The sequence below is a fragment of the Podarcis filfolensis genome (assembly GCF_964270895.1).
Source record: "Podarcis filfolensis genome assembly, chromosome: 6".
Taxonomy (NCBI): domain Eukaryota; kingdom Metazoa; phylum Chordata; class Lepidosauria; order Squamata; family Lacertidae; genus Podarcis; species Podarcis filfolensis.
In genome coordinates, this window is record NC_139609.1 from 71,245,234 (window position 1) to 71,267,293 (window position 22,060).

Here is a 22,060-nt window from a genome sequence, read left to right on the forward strand (position 1 = left end):
GTTTTATATTATTTTGATTTATTGAATTTATTGTATTGAGTTTATTATACATTTCTTTGGTGTTAATATGCAGTTCATTGCTTTGGGGGCACAGCATAACATCCAAAGTCTGGAGTGCAGCAGGCACAAAATCTGCTTTGTTGACCAGATAAAGAGACAAGGACAACTAGACTTAAACAGTTTGCTTTACTGCATCAGGAGTCGAATTCTGGCATTTGGACACAGAAACATTTGGACACACTCAACTGGGCTGCCTGGGCTAAACCACATTCTTTTAATGCCCTGCATCCCTTGAGTGTATTGGGTTGGATTGAAGGCACGTTGATTGTATAATTTATCCCATTTGGTGAGTCCAGTTTGCATTCCAAAAGCTAAAAGCTACAAGTCATAGAAGGCTGACTTTTTTATGTTGCCCTGGAATCAGGCTGAGTGTAGAATCTGATGATATACAGCACCTGTCAGGGAGCCAAAGGGGAGAGGGCAGCTCCGGCAGGGTTATTAGAGCCTCTGCCAACACCAGGGAGGCCATGGGAGGTGGTATCAGTAGACTTCATCACTGACCTGCCCTGGTCCAGGGGGAAGACGGCGGTGTTGGTGGTGGTGGATCTACTCACCAAAATGTGCCATTTTGTGGCGTGTTCTCATGCGCTAACTGCGGAGGAGACAGCCAAATTGTTTGTGGAGCACGTGTTTAAGTTGCATGGGATCCCTTCGAGGGTCATCTCGGATAGGGGGACACAATTTACATCAAGGTTCTGGCGCAAACTCATGAGTTTGTTGCAAGTTGAGGTAAGTTTCACCACCGCCAGACATCCCGAAAGCAATGGGCAGGCAGAAAGGGTCAATGCAGTATTACAGCAGTACCTGCGTTGTTATGTGGGGGAGAGGCAGAACGATTGGGTGGACAAATTAGCGCTGGCGGAGTTTGCATACAACAACTCCGAGAATGTGTCCACAGGGATGACTCCGTTTTTTGCAAATCACGGGTGCCATCCTAGGGCTTTCCCGCGGAGGGGGGAGGAATCGTGGAGTGTGCCAGCCGCTGAACAGTTTGCGGAGGAGATGGAAGCAATTCAACAACAACTGAAGTTGAACTTGGAAAGGGCCAAGGAGGTATACAAGAGGCAAGCAGACAAGCATCGGAGGGAAGGGGAAACCCTCCGGGTGGGGGATAAGGTGTGGTTATCAACGCAAAGCTTGCCTTGGAAAGGGGGTTGTAAGAAACTCAAACCCAGGAGGGTGGGTCCATTTGAAATCATACAGCAAGTCAACCCGGTGGCCTTTAGGTTGAGGCTGCCAGAGAGCATGAAAATTCATCCTGTGTTCCACCGGTCGCTATTGTCGGCTTACCGGCCGGGCAGAAAGGAAGGGGAGGTGCCACCATGAGAAGTCGAGGAAAGGGAGCGGGGACACCAGATAGAGGAAATATTGGACTCGCGTTGGAAGGGTAATCAGCTGGAGTATCTTGTAGCTTGGGAGGGGTCTCCCAGTTCGGATAACACATGGGTGCCATCAGATTGGGTCACGGAGGAGGGTTTAGTGGAGGACTTCCACGAGCTATTTCCCCATAAGCCACAACCCGCAGGGAGGTTCGCTGAGAGGGCGTTTGGGCCGATGGACGATGAAGAGGATTTTGAAGGGTTCTCAGCCTCGGACCAAGAGGAAACACAGGGGGGAGGAGGAGTGAGTGAACAGCGTCCGGGTCCATCAGGTGTTAGAGGTTGGGGTAACGTTTTTGATGATACCGAAGAGGAGGAGGAGGAGATTTTCCTAGGATTTACCCCCGAGAAGCATGAGGAGAATGCATCAGGGGAGGCTTCTTCTCAGGAAAGGGAGGTAAGGGGGGCCTTTGAGGAGGGGGTGGATGTCAGGGAACTGCAGGCAGCGAGGGAGGAAAGAATTAGAGGATACAGGGAATGATCTCCACTGCTCAGTACTGAGTCCTCCTCAGAAGACAGAGAAGAGGATAGTGAGTCTGGGGAGGAAGGGGTGCTTCAGAGAGAGGGGGATCCACGTCACAGGGGAAAACGGAAGGGGCTGAGCCGTTGGATTTGTTGGTCTCGAGGGAGAGGGAAAAGAGAAAGTAGTTAGAGCAACGCGTCATGAGAGACGGGTCGCTTTGTTTATTCTGCATGTAATCTTGTCAGAAGGAAATAAAGAAAGGAATTTATGGCTGGCTGCCGGGAGTGTTTCTCTGCTAAGTGCAGCAACAAATGCAACTGGCTAGCTGACAGCACCCTTCAGTGCAATCACCCTCTTATACTTCTTAGTCAGAAGTCTTAAGATACCAGACTGACTCGAGCCCTGTCCTTATTAAACGTATCCCTTATTCTTCTTCTGAGGAGTTCAGAGCAGCTTACATTTGGCTCCCAGGAGGTCACCTATTACCCAGGCAACTCAAAGGGCCAGAACTGCTCAGCTTCAGCAGTGGATCTGAATCACATGCCTCAGACTACTCTTGACTCTGCCTGGAAACAAAGAGTTCTGACTCAGGAGGGTAGCGGGAAGCTTGGGTAGAAGATGCTGCACACGATCATAGGTATAAAACTAGTGTTGAGGAAGAATCAAGGAATCTTCCCATGCTGTGAGGGTTTCAAGGCTTCTCTGGCTTTACCTGACCCCCAAAAGCAATAAGGGGAAAAGAACCAGAGAAAAAGAGCAGTGATTCATTCACCCTGCCCTGTTCAGGGCTTGCAACTACAACTTATTGAACCTTTGCCCAAAACGCTCATTCTTCCCCAGCCAGTTTAATAAACTACAGTGGTACCTCAGGTTAAGTACTTAATTCATTCCGGAGGTCCATTCTTAACCTGAAACTGTTCTTAACCTGAAGCGCCACTTTACTAATGGGGCCTCCAACTGCCGCCGCGCCACTGGAGCACAATTTCTGTTCTCATCCTGAAGCAAAGTTCTTAACCCGAGGTAATATTTCTGGGTTAGCAGAGTCTGCAACCTGAAGTGTATGTAACCTGAAGCATATGTAACCTGAAGCGTATGTAACCCAAGGTACCACTGTACATTTATATCCTATGCCAGAATCCCCTGCTGTAAGAAAACACACTGCAGGATCTGTCGAAAAGCCCATCTAGTTCAGCATTTTGTTCTCACAGTGGCCAGTCAGAAGCTTACAAAAAGCCCCCTATCAGGACACAAGCATAATATTACTTAGGACAGAGGATCTATCTAACTCTAGTTGTTGTTGGGCTCCAACTCCCACCATCCCTGAACGTTCGCTGTGCTGGCAGAAGCTGATGGGAGTTGGAGACCAACAATACCTAGCTGGCCACATATTCCCAATCCCTGTAGAAGCAGGAAGCCAGAAGATATCTCAGGCGTCCCTGGGTCCTTGCTGTTCCTTACTGCCAACTCCCATGGAATGGATACTGGCTCTTGGCCACCAAAGGAATGTCTACATGGAGAACAGAAGCCTGTTGGAGGAAGCAGAAGTTCTGGCCAGCTAAGCGCTACACTTGCAGAGGAAGAACTTTGTGATAACTATAGCTTGTTTCCAGGCAGAGGGCGCCTATTTATTTGGAGACTGCTGCTGATGGTTGGTGGTTGACAGCTCTGTGGGGGAAAGGAGCGTCCAACTGAAATAATAAGGACTTGGGCACTTCATGTTCATGTTTTACAGCTGCTCTGTGTTGCACAGGTTCAAAGTGGTCTGTGTTGATAGGAATTTGAAGATTGTTGCCCAGTTCCTTCTCCAAGCTCACCCCACTTTTTCTGCACCTAGCTAACTTCACTAATAATGTGAAGTTGTAAGTTAACAGACACAGCTATGCTACTTTGAGCTTCTGCCTTTGTGTGACAGTCTTAGTGTTCTGGTGCACCAGCTCAATATCATGAGTCACAATAAGAAGATAAGACTAAGCCCTTGTAGATCAGGCCAATGGACCACCTAGTCCAGCATCCTGTTCTCACAGTGGCCAACCAGCTGCCCATGGGAAGCCCATAAGCAGGGCCTGATTGCGACAGCACTCTCTGCCCTCCTACACTTCCCAACAGCTAGCATTCAGAAACATACTGCCTCCAACAGTGGAGGTGGAACATAGCTATCATAATTAGTAGTTATTAATAGCCTCCATGAATTTGTCCAGTCCTCTTTTAAAGCCATCCAAGTTGGTGGCCATCACTGCCTCCTGTGGGAGCAAATTCCATTGTTTAATGATGTACCTTCTTTTATTTGTCTTGAATCTTCCAACGTTCAGCTTCTTCGGATGTCCACAAGTTCTAGTGTTATGAGAGTGAGATGCTTCATTACTAGCAAAAGGCTTCATTACTAGCCAGAGAGCAGTTGTACATGATCCTATCCACGTCTGTATAGCAAATCAGCAAATGAGACCCTCCTGGTGGCATGGTGTTGGGGACCAGGAAGCAGCTTTTTCAATGGCAGCTCCTTTCTTGTCAAACCCCACCTCCTGAAAGAGGTGTGTCTGGCCCCATTTCCCTTTAGTTTTTGGCAGCCACCTTTTCTGGCAGGCCTTTGGAGGAAGAGAGAGACCTAACTGCTGCTGCTATTAGTAATTTCCATTCAGTGATTTGTTGTGCTGCGTGTTTTAAAGGATAGGGTTACTTTTATGGGTTATATGTATTTTGTCTACATATTTTAATTGTAAGGCATCCCTCCCTAATTTTAACTAATTAGATTTAAATAAGTAAATAGATTAAGCATTAGACATGCTTAAAAACCTTGATTTTATATGGGCTTGGGCTTGTCGAAGCCATGACTCCCTGTTGGTTTATACTAAACTGACTTTACGAGCCTTTCTTTGGATGAGACTTTACCTTCTGTCATGGGATTATTACCACCATGGTTTAGCCCAAAACTGCCAATTTGCGATGCTCTGAGAACTCTCCTGCCTCTCTCTCTCTCTCTCTCACCAGTTAACTTCCTCATCAAGGTGTTAGCAAACCTGAACTTTGCTTAGAATATTTATGGGTGCATCAGAGACACTGCAGGCTTCACCACACCACACCACTTTGCGGGTGGGGAACCTGCGGCCTTCCAGATACTGTTGGATTCCAACTCCTATCATCCCCAGCCAGCATGGTCAATGGTTAGAGAAGATGGGCGTTTTAGTCCAACCACCATCTGGCGGGCCACAGGCTCCCCACCGCTGCTATAGAAGAAGATACCCAAGAAGCACTTGAAAGTTACAGCATCAAAGCATCTTTTGCAGTCTCATTCAGGCCACATTTCTATAACTACTTACCTGGAGCAAGCCCCACTGAATGCAGTAGAACTTCCTTTTGCACAGACAGAATCTTAATACACCAGGATAGGCAGGATCCTCGTGGTCCCTTCCAACTCCATGATTCTGATAGGGAACAAGCAGCCAGCCAGATGTGTTGCACTCCCAACTCCAGCTGCGACTGGAGTTGTGGTCCCACAACATCTGGAGGGCCACAGGTTGCCCGTCTCTGCATCAGCTCCCTTTATTTGCTGCGTTCAGCTGTCTACTGCACAGAATCAATCTCATCCATCCTGCTTGTCAGGCACCCGGCCCCGCCTGCCACCACCAAGACCCACGTCTGGCGAAGATCCACCCACCCCCAGCAAAGGAGGACCCAGCCAGGATCGTCGGAACGATGCCTGCAACGCTTCGTTAAGGGGATCACATCTCTGAGAACAGTCAAGCGCCGATTAGAAGCGATTCTCCACCGCTCGCTTCCCTCCTCCCAGCCCGCTACCTCCAGGAGCGGACTTTTCCAAAAACACCGGAGTGAGTGGGGGGGAACCGGAGCCTCAGCCTTTCCCTCCAGCTCTGCTCGGCAGCGCTTGGCTTTTCCAGCAAATCCCCCTTCCCTGTCTTCGAGAGCCTTTAAGGGGTGGCTGCTTGGCGCGCTCTCGGGCGCATAAGCCGGGAGGCTTCTCGACTTGTGATCGCTTCCTCCCCCCCCCCCTTCGGTCGTCGCAATGGTGCGTTCTGGTGGAAGGACTCTTAGCGCTCGGACTCTAAGCTCTGCCAGTTTGCTCGCAGCTCGGTAGAGTTGGCGTTAGGCGCTGGCTCGGGAACCCGGCGGTAGCTCGGGCTGCTGCTTCTGGGCTATTATTCTGTCTGTGCTGGTGGCTCTCTCACTCTTTCCTCCTTCCCTGTCTCTCACTCACTCCTTCTTTGACATTTTTACTTCTGAGTATTTTCTTGCTTGGTGAGTATTTCCCCCGCTTCTTCTTCTTCTCTTCCTCCTCCAACTGCTTTCCCCCCTTTTGTTCTTTTCAAATTGACAACATAAGATGAATAATGAATTACTTTTTGGTTGTGGTTTTCTTTTTTTCTTTTTTTAAAAAGAGACACTACCTGTTTTGTTCTTGGTTGTTGTTATTCGTTTGTTTTCCTTGCAGTGTGAGGTCTAGCAGCTGTTTTTACCCTTTTTTGGCTCTCTTTCCTATACCCCCCAGCCCTAAACTATTTTTTCCTTTTGCTTAACCCCCCCTTCTGTTTTTTCCTTTACAACAATTAGTTCTGATTTTTGCAACCTTGTCTTATGCACTCCTCTGCTCAAATTAAAAAAAAAACCACCCATTTTCCTTTTCCCCCCTTTCTTCAAATGTTTGCCTAATGTGCGTGGTTTTCTTTCTTTGGTCTTTGAACTTTTAAGTGTTTTCTCCCCCTTTCTTCGTTATTACAAAAAAGGGTATAGTTCTTGTGTCTGCTGAATGATATACCACTTTCTTGGACTTTTTTTTTTTTGTTTTATTTTATAAAGGAATTGGACATGCCTGTCAGAAATGAAATCTTTTTTCCTTTTTCTTTTAAAAATGGTTCCTTCCCAATTGGATTTCAAATACGTTTTGTACTATGTCAATACCCTCCACCTGTTTTAAGTCCCACGGAGCGTCTGGAAGGGGCAAAGAGACCAGAGGTGCTACTGTGCCAACAGATAGCCAGGTGCTTGGAAAGGAAAAAAGTTTTCTGAATCTCTGAGAACCCAAAGTATAGGTCAAATCCCTTTCTCTATTGGAGAAGCACCAAAATTCATAATAATGGTAATAATAAATAAAAACAGTCCAAATATATGTTGTCAACCCCTCCCCAGTGAAGTGTATTTGATGTCCGTGTGTTGGCTTCTTTATGACATAAATTATATGACCAGTGTTCTGTCTATGGTAACTGACAGGTTTGTTGATGGTTGCATTGCAAATGTTATTTGTAGATCACTGTTGTGCAGGGGGCGGCTGGGGGGGGGAATCTCCCTCCTTACTCAATTTTTTTAATGCAATCGATTACATTTTCTTCATCGAGGGAGATTTCCAGATTTGTGCTAGAGCATGTCCTGCATGCAGAAGGTCCCAGGTTCAGTTGCTGGCATCTCCAGGCAGGAATGGGAGAGACCTCTGCTTGTAGTCTGTGGATCTGCTGCCAGCCAGTGTAAACAATACTGAGCTAGGTGGATGGATAATTTCCTAAGCTTGGTCTTGTGCCAGTGTAGCCAGAATAGTCTCTGAATGATCTGATCTCTGGGTCACTGTCAGATACGTATATATAAGGGATAACAGTCAAGCGCTAATGTAGCAAGATAAGTTTAACACATGTTTTATCATAAGAACATCAGAAGCCACCTTATACTAGGTCAGGTTATTTGTCCATCTGGCCCAGTATGATCTATTCTGAGGCTGCCCTCTTCCATCACTTGTGACCTGGTCTTTTAAACTGGCAGTACATGTGACTTTCTGCATGCTACACACGTGTTCTTTCACTGAGCTGTTTCCCCTCCACACATCCTGCTATGTTGCTTAGGTTTCTTTCAGCAGGAAACATTTGTGCATGCTTGGTACTATTTTAAAAGTGCATTTCAGTACACAAGTGCACTGCAGTTCCCTTTATCCTCAGTCCTCTTTAGAAACCTTCACTGGGTTTCGAGATGGTGCAGCTGAGAGTTAGTGACTTGCCCAAGGCTGTGCAATGAACTGAGCTGGGATTTGAACCTTGCCCTCTCACATCTAAATCAAACGTCATCGTAGTTTCTGCACCGGCCTATCAGTGTGGGAATGTCATATTGCTTCCTAGAAACTCACTTCTTACTGATTTCAGCAGTTCGGAGACATGCATTATATAGGATGGCGAGCAGTCAAATCTGAGCTCTTAAAAAATACAAAACGACTCCACGCTTGTTTTTTCCCCAAAGCAAAATGCCTCCATTCAGTGCTTAGAAACTTTGGCTCCACTGGAAGGTTTGCTGTTGTGAGTAATCTGACATATCTAGAACATTTATTACACCCTTCCGTAAAGGAGCTCAAAAGAATTATTTTAGTCTTGCAACAGCCTTGTGAAGTAGTGAATTTGCCCGGAGCCTTGCACTGAACTTTGCAGGATGTTTGGATCTAGATTTCGCAGTCAAACCCAACACCCCAGCAGTAGCACACTTGATCTTCACTTCAGAATGGAGTACTGTTTAGACATGTAAAGATTACATGAGCTCTGTTTAATACATCTCTCAACCAGCTGAGCTAGTGCTGCAGCACTGCTGCCCCTTAGAGATGTGAACAATTCAGGGTTGCTATTCAGCTCCCAAACCTTAGTTATTTATTTACTTACTAAAAACTTTACACAAAATGCCTCAAGGTGACTTAGAAACACACACAAAAGAAACACGTAGAATTTAAAAGCACAATACTTGGGATGCACTACAAGTGATCATACAAATACTTCTCAGTACATTAATCAACACCTCTGCTCCTCCTAGCAACATGATCACCTTTTAATTGACCTTAAATGCTGTCCCATCTTGGCAAAGGCTCCTGTTTCTGCAAGTACTTTTCCTGAACAGGTTGTGATGAAGCATCCTTGGATGTGCAATTGAAAATGTATAGTTATCAAACATGCTGTTTCCTAAAGCGACTTTCCTTTTAATGTATGTGCCATTTGAAGTCCCACGAATATGCTGGGAACATCCAGGAAGGGGGTAGTATTGCAGGGGTTGGGGGCTGGAGATGAGAAGCAAATTCAGGGCATCGTTGGCGTGATCTCTTGAACCAAATAAGCTGTGAAAGGCAGGTGGTGAGCTTATGCATCCATTTCTAAATATGTCAGATTCATCAAGTGTGGCATTGCAATCAGTGTAGAATAAACAGCTCCAGGGCCAGGCTTACGTGCTAAAAACCAATTCATTGGAGCTAAATCCCTAAACTTCAGCTTAACTGGTTTGCAGGTTGGGCTGCGTAGAGGATGTTTCGGAATGGTGGCTTTCTGTTTTTAAAGTATTGATTTCACTGTTGTGTTGCATTTACCTTTCTCAGATGAGTTGTGCCTGCTTTTTTGTGGGGACAGTTTCTAAGAACAGGGGTTGGGGTTCCCTCCCCCTTTAAAAGAGCATCATGTACAGGACAATGAAATGCAACACCCATCGGACTCAATCCAATCAAAAGTTTAGCAGTTTTGAGATTTGTTCATTCCAGTATGGGGAGAGGTAAACACATACAGCAATCAGTAGGATTTCAATCTTCATAACTGGCTGGAACATGCCCATTGTGGCTGTAGAGAAGCAGGATACACAGAACTAAAATCTTACATGGCAGGGTTTTCGTGCTATTGCTTCATTTTTATTTTTTAAAAAAGAACTGTGAGGAAAATAACTTCCCTGGCAAAGGAGTTCAGGCTATGTGAGAAAAATCTAGACAACATCACAGTAATGGAGCAGGAGTAGAGCTCTTTAGAGTCTCTTAAAAGCTACCCGCTCTCAATAGTGGCTTGTCAGTGGTATTATTCATATTTATAGATGTTTTTGTTGAAGAGAAAAATCGGGCTTAGTTAGAATGTAAGGCATTGAGGCACATACCTTAGACTAATATTCCTCTGCTGCCCAACTGAACCCCATTGGAGGATATATGTGGCTCTGACTGTCAAGATAAAAGTTGTAGATGGATTTCAAGGGAACGGCAAAACAAGGAAGGGGGAGCCTTATGAGGACTGTTGCCTTAGCAAAGGCAGATAACAAGGCAGGGGTTGGGGAGGAGTGTTTTATGTTGCATTGTTCTCATGGTCGGGAAGACTTGCCACCAATAGCAAATGCGTCAGAGAGGGGGATGTTCAGGGATGAAAGGGGGAAAAGATGGTAAGATGGAGAGGGAAACACTTGGGTTGGAAGGTGAGGGTTAGGGAAAGGAACTAGAGAATGAGAGCTTAGTCACACATTAACACTGAGCATGGATAGAAACTGTCTCTACACGTACACAGGCGTTTCTGTGTACACATTTATACAGCTCAGCTGTTAAGCGCACAAGTACAGAGGTCACACTTGTTGAATGTAATGTGTGGGCATCCCTAGACACAACAGAGGATGAGGACATACTCCCATAGTGGAGTGTGGGTGGGTGTATTCATCAGCCAAAACCTTAGCTACAGGCCTTCTGCTTTGCAGAACATGAAGGGAAGATCACTGTTGTTGATGGAGATCATTTATTTGAAAGAAAAACTGGACAGTTTTAGCTGTTCAGAGAAAGGAGACACAAGCATTGCCAGCAAGGATGCTTTTAACTGGCCAGTTTGCAAGCGATTCAATAATGGAACCAGAACATTTTGATCTGTATCCCATGATGATTATTGTGTTTGGAAATTCCAGACCAGCAACTAAATTGAGACTGTAAGAGGAAATGGCTTCTGGGTGTAAAATAACAGTAGCTTCCCTGAGAGGCAGAATTTCATTCAGCTACAACATGCAAAGAGAGGGTGGGATGGAGAGAGTGGCTTATCTGAGATTAAACCTAAAGAACTTATCCTTTAGCCCATAGTTAATGGTGATTTTTAAATCCTGATCAAGATGGTATGGAACCATCTTGATTAGCATCAATCATGGTTAAGAGACCTGTCAACATATAATCATTAATTTTGCATATATGGGGAGACAGGGAGGAGCGAAGTTTGTAATTCTATGCCTTTTCTTGTTTGCTATTCTTTGGTAGAACGTATTTCATTGGTTCCGTCCTTAGTTAAATGGTAAAAGCAAGATCTATAGGGTTCTTTCAGCAAACACTGTTGGTCACTAAAGTCAAAGGTCTCCATTTCCAAGCTCAAGAAATAAGCTGACATGTGCAGGAGCTTATTCCACAACTTGGAAAGAAACTCAAGAGATGTTTTATTTCAGGCTTTAAATACAGGTTGCATGTCCACAGGACGCAGTTTTGTTGGACATGCATTAGAAAATAGTGTGTGGATGGGCTGGGGAGAATATAGTTATGGAAAGAGTGCAATATAAGCAAGCACAGGAGGGGAGGGGAGAGCAAAGTCTGAAATAATGAGCTGAATAGATGTAACATTCACATATATTGCCACAGCAAATGCTTTCTAAATTCATAAAAATTCGCTAGGCAAAAGTGTCTTGGGTTAATAACGAGCGATTTTCTTCCAACCCATAAAGCTGTAATGAGGTAGTTAAAATGTAATCCTAAACCTACACTTTTCATACCTATATTTATAGGAGAAGGTTAATCTGTAGAATTCATGCTGATCTGGGTAATCTGAATCTAGCTAAATTGTAGAGAGAAGCTTTTAGAGGGATGCTGAAAGGCAACAGGCACAGACTTTTCCCCCCAGACCTGAGATATGTCACTTTTTTATTTTTGCAAAGATGCCTGAGGCTATTGCATTTTAAGAAGACAAAGCTTTTGTTTTCAAGCTGGCCTAGAAAAATGCCAGGGATGAATTCAAAGCAAAGGTTTTCAGAAGTTGTCATCTATGATTAAGTTGATCTCTCTGTTGCATAAGAATACACTGCTGTTGAGTGGGGTAGTTTGCTCTAGCTGTTTTCTTCCTTCCATGCATTTAATGCTCTCACGCTTTCAGGTGAATTGTGATATATAAGGTTTCAAGTCTGAATTATGTATTTTAATTAGAAGGTCAGGTTTGTACTTGGTGAAGGCAGCGTTCCCCAGCCTCTGACTCTCTAGATATTTTGGACTACAATTGACAGCAAAACCATGGAGGCTGATGGGAGCTGGAGTCTAAAACATCTGGAAGGCACCAGGCTGCAGAAGGCTATCTTACAGAAACTGCATTCTGGCTGCTTTACAAAAGACTAGATTACAGATGATTGTGGTGAAAGAGATAATGAGTAACTTCTAAGTATTCGGGAACCTTAATAAATTGAGGAATGTGGATTTACTTTTGCACTTGACTGCTTCATGAGCAGGCATGGGTGATACACAGTAATTCACATAAGCCAAAACATAAATGGGTTTGTAGAAGTTTTTTTTCTCCCCATTTATGCAAAACTGCTTCTTGCTGTAGTCCATTTGTAGTTTACTAAATGATTTGAGTGCCACAGACTGTCTTGAAATCACTGTCTTAATCAGCCATGGTAGCATGTAGTGTCATTCATTTTAAAACTGAATCGGAGAAGAGCTGATTCATACCTGCAGAGGCATCATATGATAGCTCATCATCATGTGGCTTCTTATCATCCAGGGACTCTCACTTCAGTGCATCAATCGCCTCCATACAGTGTTTGAGATTCAACAACGTGCAGTCTCTACTCTGTGATGTTTGTGCTGGGATGGCTGTCTCGTACAAGCAACCTGTCACTTGATGTTGTAGCTGTCAAGTCATGAGCATGTAAGAAGCCACACTTAAAGGTATGGCTTACTAGATTTAAATCTAATATCTCTGCCTTCTAGAGGAAGGAACTGCCTTTTCCCTATATAGGAATCATAGTTGATAAGGCTTTTCAAAAACACTAAAACTCCTGCTTAGGTTGACATTAAGCAGCTATGGTTTTGCAGATGGTTACCTTTTTGCAGGGCATGTGCATGTTGTATCTTTAGCTGTTGACCTCGCCTAGCCCTTGGAAACCCTTGAGAAGAGAGAGGCATTGAACAAAATAAGAAGCAGGCCTTCTTGCCCTTTGGGATGCCACAGGGCCACAAGTGAAGGCATAATGCCAGCTATGATGTCAGGTGTAGGGCAGGCCATACATGTCCTCATGGGCCAAATGGGCAGGTCTTGGGGGCCTGATTAGGCCTGTGGTCTGGAGGTTCCATACCTCTAACCTAGGGCACATCATACGGGGCTAAGAAGTTTCTTTTTGTGGCAGAAGTGGAAGATTTAGCCCATTGCTTTTGCTTATTCACACGGGTTCACACGCACGTTAGTACAATAACACACAATAATAATAATAAATGCATTGGAGAAGATCTTTCAAAATAGTCAGTTTGCATAGGTTAAAATGCCAGGATAAACAAAGAAGAATGTGCCTGATGCCTAAGACTAATCCTATCCCTACCTGGGAATAATTCTCATTGCAATCAGTGGGGCAGACCTCTGAGCAGTCATGTTAGAACTGTTCTGTGTGTGCCATACCATGCACAAACCAAGCTATAAATTATAGACTTTAAATACATTCTACCAAGTTTGATAGCACAATAGGCTGTCAAGTCTCCCCCTGTGTCATGAGACAGAATGCTTTATATTGAGGATAGGAAACCAGATGCTTCCCAGTGTTCAGGGGTGAGGAGAGTCCAGAAATAGTTGGAGGAGTGCAGGTTCCCCACGGCTCATCTATACCAGAAGCACTTATGCTAGATACCTGTTCTACCCTTTATTGGAAATATGTTGACTCTTCTCTTTGTTTTTAGTAATGACAATTAAAAAGTGCTTAAAATGGAATCTGCATCATACAATGAGCAGCTCATCCATTGCAATACTGCTCTAGTAGGATTGCTGTTGCTGTTGTTTTGCCTTTGGGAAGGGGGACAAGGTGCATCCTTTGAGCATGAAGTTGAATGGCCAGGTGGTCCCCTCAAGACGTTTCAAGTGTTCACCTGGAGTGCTTTGTCACAGATAGATTTTTTGGGTGGAAACACAAGGTTTGTTGCCCATCTCTCCTAGGTGAAGGCATGGCTCCCTGCTGAAAGCGGGTTTTTCAGGCCCTGCTGATCATCAGCTCCTGGAAAGCCCTGTGTCTTTACCCTCAAACAGTTTGCTTTCACCTGGTGTCATAATTGACAGATAGGCAGTCCTACCCACACATGAAAGTAGCCTGTGGGGCTTGAGGGAGGTCTGGTCTTCCAGTTCCCCACCTCTGTCTTACAGATTGAGACTAGGGGCAGAAGGATTCAGTACAATTCTTGAGCCACGGTGTCCAAACTAACAAGGGGTCCAAATGAGGCCTTGTGTTGTGTGGGTTGTTCCCTCGTCCTCCCCTCTGCTAGTTGAGTTTGGATAATTATGATTTTTCTTTAGAACGGGATGTTAGTGAATGATTGTCAGAATCTTTCTGAGACATAAATTGCTATGGTTCTGTGAAGTTTTGTTCACTGACAGGTGACAGCAGTGATGTCTTAGGTTGTATTCAGACAGTGCTTTATTCTATTTCCCCAGCTTTTCTTTATCTGACAATTATCATGCTTTATGTTACCTTTTACATGACGTGAAAAACCTGGCGTTATGGAAACCTGGCAGAATCTTTTATTATTTATTTATTATTTATATATCACCCTTCTTTCGAAGATCTCAGTGTGGTTTACAGTATAAAAACAAAAATACATGGTGTAATAATAAACGAAACAATAGCTCACTGTCATGTTAATTGCTTTGAGGGGGGAAATCTGTTTGCAACCCCATTAACCTGGAAAACTGCAGTTATGCGCTATAATTTCCTCACTTTCATGGATCATCTCACCACTTGTTCATTTGACAAAAACTGGGGTGGTATTCCAGCATACAGTTCTTTCCCGCCATTTTCATGGATGAGTCATTGGGGGAAAGAAGCACACATGTGCATAAATGGTGACAGCATGCCATGCCCAATTATTTATGTTGTTCTATCATGCCATGCCCACTGGTGTAAATGAAATTACCGTAAGCATGGCATAGAATCATGGCGGTAAACGGATCAAAAAGCCGCTGTTCCATAACTCAACAAGTAAGGCAGTGTAAAAGGAATGTTAGAAACTGGGACAGAAGCACTAGCATTATAGCCAGGAAATCTTAACACAATAATCCCCATGTCTGACTGCACCCTTGCTGTGGCCTAAATTTTTAACACAGTCATTATACAGGGTCTGCTTTTATTACTTTTGAGAGGCCTGATAACAAGGTTGTTTGAACACAAGGAAAGTCATCATGATCACTTCAGGGGTCTTGGGCTCCAGGACTAACTCTTACTTGCTTTATTTGCTTTTATAGTATATGCTACCATCTCATAAAATATCAGGGCAGTGTACAGCAAGATAAAACACATTAAAAGCAGTTCAGAACAAAGCTGAGGTATAGTTTAGGGGTTTTTTATTGGGGGTGTTGCTGCTATTTTTATATATCTAGATATAGATCTGTCTGTAGATATAAATAGGATCTTAGGGTTTATGTGTAAATTGTTCTGTTTGGATGTGTACTTTTTGATGTTTTGTTTGTTGCTTATGACTACTTTTGCTATGTTTGCAGTTGTGTGATTTTTTCATATGTTGTAAGCTGCCTTGAGCATGGTTTGACTTTGGAAAGGTGGCATAAAAATTATTGATTTAAAACACTGGCTGCACAAGAAAATTTTAAACAACGGCATAGGCTTTCTGGCATAAAAGGGTCTTTAAGAGATGCCTAAAAGTCAAAATGGGGGATGCCTGCTGAATCTTTGCTGGAAGAGTGTTCCATAGCATGAAACTGGCAACACCAGTCATCACTCTGTAACACAGAGAGCAACTAACAATGATTCAGTCATTCTCTGAGATTTACTTAAAGTACGATTTGTTGAACACCCAGATCCTGTGGATCTGTGTAACCAGTGAGCTGCCTTGAACTTGCAAGTTTAAAAACTCTGCTACAATTTGCTTCCACTGATTCAGCTGTTCTGGCATCCTGGCTAGACCTATGTTGCTGTACAACAGGTGGAGTTCAACTAAAGCGAGATCATGTTAATTTTGCACATAGCAAGTAGAACCAACCTAGCTGTGTCTTTGATAATCAGCAAAGGCCCAGTGAGATGCACATAAACAAGGCATTCTGAGACCTGCCCTTGGTTTGCCCACATTCAGCTTTTGACATCAGCTCATGCAAAAATCCTGTGCTGCATGTGGCAGATGGGTCATTTGCTGCACTCATAACATTGCTGGCATGAAATCCAGTAGTGCTGGTACAATTCCAACCCAATACTTATGATGGCACAGCAGTTGTTGCATTTGATCCTACATACATCTTTATGTGGTCATTATTACTCATTCATCACCATTACGGGCAGAAATCTCAACTTCTTGTACCTTACCAGCCATAGCCTTTTATCCCCTGTCCTTATCTCCATCCAACTTTGCATGTCTCTTTCTGACTGGTTCCCAAACGCCCCATTAGTCTCTCGGCGAAGCGCTTTCACCTAGTTCTTTGCTATCTGTCCCGGACAAGAACATTACTTCATCCTTCCTTGAAATACACAAGTATCTGGCCTTGTTCCGCTGGTCTATCTGAGACATCCATCAAGCTATGCTTCCTTAGCTAAGCATTTTATTGCTGAAATCCATAATGTAAGCATATTAGCTATTGAAACCTGGTGCTCATCCATTTCTATATTTGAAGTGTTAGCAAAGCATTTTGTATGCACCTTGGTATGCTCCTGCTTATGTCGTGAGTTCTTATCTCCTGTTAACTATGATATGCTGTTGGTCATGTCCTCATAATCTTGAACCCTCCTGATTTTTCCTTAATACATAAACCACATACCTATATGTATATGCACGTCTTATGTTAGTCCTAATCCTTAAAGGATTCCCAGGAGGAATTTGGCCATCAGGCTGGGCAGGGGGGACAGGGACTTCCTCACCATTGGCAGCCTATGCATAGTGCTGTGTTGGCCAAATGATGGCTGTTCCTTGTTAAGAACACAATTAGAGCCTACTGGATCAGACCATTGACCCATCTAGGTCAGTACTGAGTTCTCACAGTGGCCTACCAGATTCCTGCAGGAAGCCCACAAGTAGGACTCAAATGCAAGACACACACTCTTCTTCTGTGGTTTCCAGCAACTGGTCTTCAGAAGCATACAGCCTCTGACCGTAGAGGCAGAGCATTGCCATCATGGCTAGTAGCCAATGGTAGCCTTTATTTTCATGTTCTCTTGCTCTTTTCATCCACATGGAATATTATGTGACTTCCACATTTCAGAATCCTGATAATCCACCCACTAGGCATTATAGGCCTGCAGGGCCCATTTTTTTGGAACTGTTGATCTGTCAACTCTGTTCTCTAGCCTGAGTGAGGCGACCTGGGAGCCTTTTCATGCAAGGCGTGTACTCTTCCACTGAGCCATAGCCTTTCCCATGGACATGAAAGGGAAGAAGAACCATCTTGTCCTTTGCCTCAGGCCACACAATGTCTTGGGCCAGACCCCTGTGTGGTGGATTTTCATCTGTCATCTACCAGCTTTTTGAAAGTTCTGCTGGTTGTGTTGTCCTTTTGTCTGAACACTGACTGAACTGTTAGTGAAGCAACGGGGGTGGGTGGGTGTAAAGCCATTTGATTGGTAGGATAGGGAAAGAAAGGGAAGCTGAAAGACAAGAGAGCAGGTTTCAAGTTCCATGGCTCATATAAAATTCAGTGCTAGAAACTTAATTGGCATGTGCTGGTGCTGTGGGAGAGTCAAAACTAGCTAGGTCGTGGGACTGCTGCAGCATTCAAATGTTATATCAGGTGGCAATTATGGTTGGTGAGAGACTGACAGGCTCCCCATAGCCAAGGAGGGTATTCAAGCTTTTGCTCAGTCTCTCCAAAGGAATACATGGCAGGCCTACACAACATGTGCACAAAAAGGCAGATCCCATTGTTAATAAGCATTTGCTTTCCCTTCTCCCATAGGAGGCTGTGGGGGAGGGGTTCGGGCCCCCACAATAAAATATTTGAGGGGGGCTGGGCCCTAACAAAGTTGATGGGCATTCCCATTCAAATGGTGTGTGCGCACAGCATCACATGATTGATTATGCGGAGCAGGGCTTACTTGGGCCCCCACAATATTTTATTCAAGTTGGCACCCCTGCCTTCTCCAAATGGTGGGATGTTTGAAGCAAACTTTGCACACTAAGCACTAGAAATATGGAGCATTTTTGTCGGCATGTTTGTTTATTACAGGATAAAGAAAACAACAGGGAATTTGGCAACATCGCTCATCAGAAATGGTATATACCCTCCCTGTCCCTGCAAATGTAGGCTCCAGAAATCCAATAATTTCATAGCAAGCTACCTTATACCGAGGCCACTACAATTCCCAGAGTGGTTTATCGATGAATCTCTCTTCACAGGAAATCTGGGAATTGTAGCTCTGGTAGGGAAATAGAGGTCTCTAAATGAATGGTGTGCATGTGGCCTGGGTCAAAACTACTGAATCATTTTGCTAAGGATTATGTATACTAATGGCAGTGGCCCTTCAAGTTTTCTGATCAGGGTTTCTTCCAGCCCTACCTAGAGATTGAATTTGGGATTTTTTTGCAAGCACAGCGCGTGCTCTACTATTCAACTATTGTTTATTCATTGTTTGCCTATTTCACATTTATAAACCACCCTTCGTCCCCAAAGGAAGCCCAGGATGGTTCACAATAATAAATTTACGTAAAAACCATTTGGAACAACATGATAATAGAATGCAGAGAGACATTGAAATAGATGCAGTATGGTTCCCTGTCTCCACCGCAAAGGAAAGAAATCCTAAAGTTAGCAGATAAACCTTGTGGCTAGAATGTACTATCTGAGACCATGACCTTATGCAAAGTTTTCTAATTTTGCAGAGCTTTGCTTATAACATTTCTGCTGGCAAAGTTAAGGCTACCTCCTGCAAGATGGATTTCATATAGCACAGTGTTCATTGTACTTTAGAGATTGATGCTGTACTTTCTAGTGACAGTAGAGAATGGTGATGGTGCCTATATCCCTATCCCTATCATTTTCTGAACAATGCTCTAGCAATGTAAATGGCTCCTTGTTTCTTTGCTTATGTCACTGAAGGATGATAATTTTTCTTGAGGATTCATTGTCACACACATTCCATTATGAGGTATGAGGCTGTAAGGAGCAGCCTGAAACCCTTCAAATGTGTTCTTAAAAGAAAAAAGAAAAACCTTTCTGAAATCTATACATCTATTTTTCTCTTAGCTCCCTATAATAAAGTACCATTATGCTACATTCCATTTGATCAGTTGCTTGAGGAGTTTGGGGTCCAGTTTTACAGATTGGATATCTATGCTTAGAGAAGAGGGAGGATGAGCTTCCTTGTGATCTTGTGAAGGTAGGCATTTCTTGTTCAGATAACAAATACAGAAAACTTAGATCAGAAATACAAGAGCAGCAAGGCAAAGCAATTCATCTCCCTCCCCACAGTGTTGGAGGGGGTTGGGTTTATATGGAGGTGTCCCTTCTCTGGCTGCCAACATTGGTGGGGGAGTCCCTCCAGTGAGGAGCACCCCAATGTCCCTGCCCAAATGGCAGACAGACAGAAGCTACCACTGGCAACATTCCCACTAGTGATAGCTAGTGGAAATGTCCCCAACAGGGCATTCAAGGGGCAGGGAGGGGTTGGGCAGGACTGGGCAAGCATAGGATCTGCTGGATCTTGTACTGACCATGCTGAGGCCCACTCCATGCCTCATTACACTGCTGCCTTGGAAGCTGGCAAAATAAGCAGTTATTCCTCCCTGTCAAATCACCTTCCACCCAGGCCAGTATAAGTGGGAGGCTGCCCTACTCATAATAATAATAATAATAATTTATTATTTATACCCCGCCCATCTGGCTGGGCCTCCCCAGCCACTCTGGGCGGCTTCCATAAAAACCAAAAATACAGTAAAATATCACACGTTAAAAACTTCCCTGAACAGGGCTGCCTTAAGATGTCTTCTGAATGTCAGGTAGTTGTTTATCGCTTTGACATCTGCTGGAAGGGCGTTCCACAGGGCGGGCGCCACTACCGAGAAGGCCCTCTGCCTGGTTCCCTGTAGCTTTGCTTCTCGCAATGAGGGAACCGCCAGAAGGCCCTCGGCGCTGGACCTCAGCGTCCGGGCAGAATGATGGGGGTGGAGACGCTCCTTCAGGTATACTGGACCGAGGCCGTCAGTCAAGCCAAGATGCACCATCTGCTGCCTGCCAGGAGTCTGGATTTACGCCTTAAATTGTTCTAGGCTGCATGACTTGCTTTTTATGTTTGCATGTGTACTCATATGTGTAGTGCTCTATTCAGGCTGCTATGTGCCCAGCAGGCAAGTCTGATATAAACCATCCCAGTGCTAACCACAGGGTTTTGGTGGATTCCCCCCTCCCCACCCAATCAACCATGGTTAAGAAAAACAAAGTATAGTTAAGGATTATGTCTACATAGAACTCCAGGGGTTGCTATATGGTTTTCACATGCATGCCCCCTCCCCTTAACCAGAACATAGTCTGCATTGTGGAGAAAATGATATCTCAAAGTTTTCTTTGTCAAAATGATCAGAGGGCATTGCTAATTGATCTGTGTATAGAGTGTGTACTTTACACTTCTCAGCTGTTACTTTCTGTATCAACTGAAAGCAAAGACCTGGGAAGGAACAAGTTGAATGGTAAAATTCTACTGAAAGGGCTTCTGCATGAATCTAATATTCTGCTGCACAACATCAAATGCACAATCATTGCCACTGCAGTGACATCAAAAGTGATTTTTCTTGTTTAATCTTCAGTGGGAATGAAGGCTTTCTCGCATCCAAGAAAAAGCCGTCCAATCTTTTTAATGTGGTGTAAATAATATCGGCAAGCTGTACAGTGTACTAATAAGCCACAACCAGTGAAGTCTGTTGTGTGAGATGCACCAGCAGAATGGTTATGACTTCAAAATTGAAGAACTTGAGCAGAAGTTAAGCTGAAATCAGGTGTCCTATGGGGGTGCAGAGGCAGAGGAAGCTCTGACAACCATCCCCCCACCCTAGAAAGCATCCAAAGAAACCAATGTGGCTACATAAGGAGCTTACAGATGAGCTTAAATTTAAGAAGGGCATGTGTAAGAAGTGGGAAAGGGGAAATCACAAAGGAAGAGTGCACAAGGAGCCAACAGTTGCAGGGAGAAAGTCAGGTGGGCCACCACTGAGAATGAACTCAGGCTTGTGTGAGAGGTTAGAAATAATAAAAAATAATAAAAAGTTTCTTCTGCTATGATTGAAACAAGAGGAAGAACAAGCAGGTGGTAGGTCCTCTATGTGCAGAAGATGGAGAAATGCTACTGGGTGACAGAAAAAAGGCAGAATTCCTCAACACCTACTTTGCCTTTGTCTTCACCCAAAAGGAAAGCAGTGTTCTGGTGATAATAGGGTAAACAATTCAAGGAAGGAGGTTCAGCCCAAGATAGGAAGAAAGGTGGTAAGCTAACACCTAGCTACTTAAAATGAATCCAGATCTTCAGGGCCTGATGAGCTGTACCCAAGAGTACTAAAGGAGCCTGTGAAGCCTCTATCTATAACCATCTTCAAAAAGGAGGACACATGAACTTGACGTCAATACCAGAAAAGATCCTAGAATGGATAATTAAACAGTATGTCTGTGAGCACTTAGAAAAGGATGCTGTGATGACTAAGCCCCAGCATGGGTTTGTCAAAAACAAATCATGCCAGACATATCCCATTTCTTTCTTTCTTTTTTTTTTTTTTTATAGAGTTACAAGCTTGGTGGATCAGGGGGATGCTATGGACTTAGTATAACTTGATTTAGTAAGGCTTTTAAGTACTTAAAAGGGACGCGGGTGGCGCTGTGGGTTAAACCACGGAGCCTAGGGGGTGAGCTCCCGTTGCTTGGTCCCTGCTCCTGCCAACCTAGCAGTTCGAAAGCACATCAAAGTGCAAGTAGATAAATAGGTACCGCTCTGGCGGGAAGGTAAACGGCATTTCCGTGCGCTGCTCTGGTTCGCCAGAAGCAGCTTAGTCATGCTGGCCACATGACCTGGAAGCTGTATGCCAGCTCCGTCAGCGAATAAAGCAAGATGAGCACCGCAACCACAGAGTCATCCGTGACTGGACCTAATGGTCAGGGGTCCCTTTACCTTTAATTACTTAGACGAGGGGGAAGGAAGGAAGGAAATCCTCAAAGCTATCAGACAGTATTCATAATTTTGATTCTTGCTCAGACATTTTCTCAGG

General features: G+C 44.3%; 1 protein-coding gene across 5 annotated transcripts in view; it reads left to right on the forward strand.

Moving 5' to 3' along the window:
• The first annotated feature begins 5,557 nt into the window (after window positions 1-5,557).
• RALY (RALY heterogeneous nuclear ribonucleoprotein) overlaps window positions 5,558-22,060 on the forward strand; it is a 206,008-nt gene continuing 189,505 nt past the window's right edge. For 2 of the 5 annotated variants that reach the window (XM_083619145.1, XM_083619143.1), the window contains exon 1: window positions 5,939-6,153. The gene's annotated coding sequence lies outside the window, so the exon portion shown is untranslated. The other 3 variants (XM_083619144.1, XM_083619147.1, XM_083619146.1) reach the window with 3 other exon arrangements.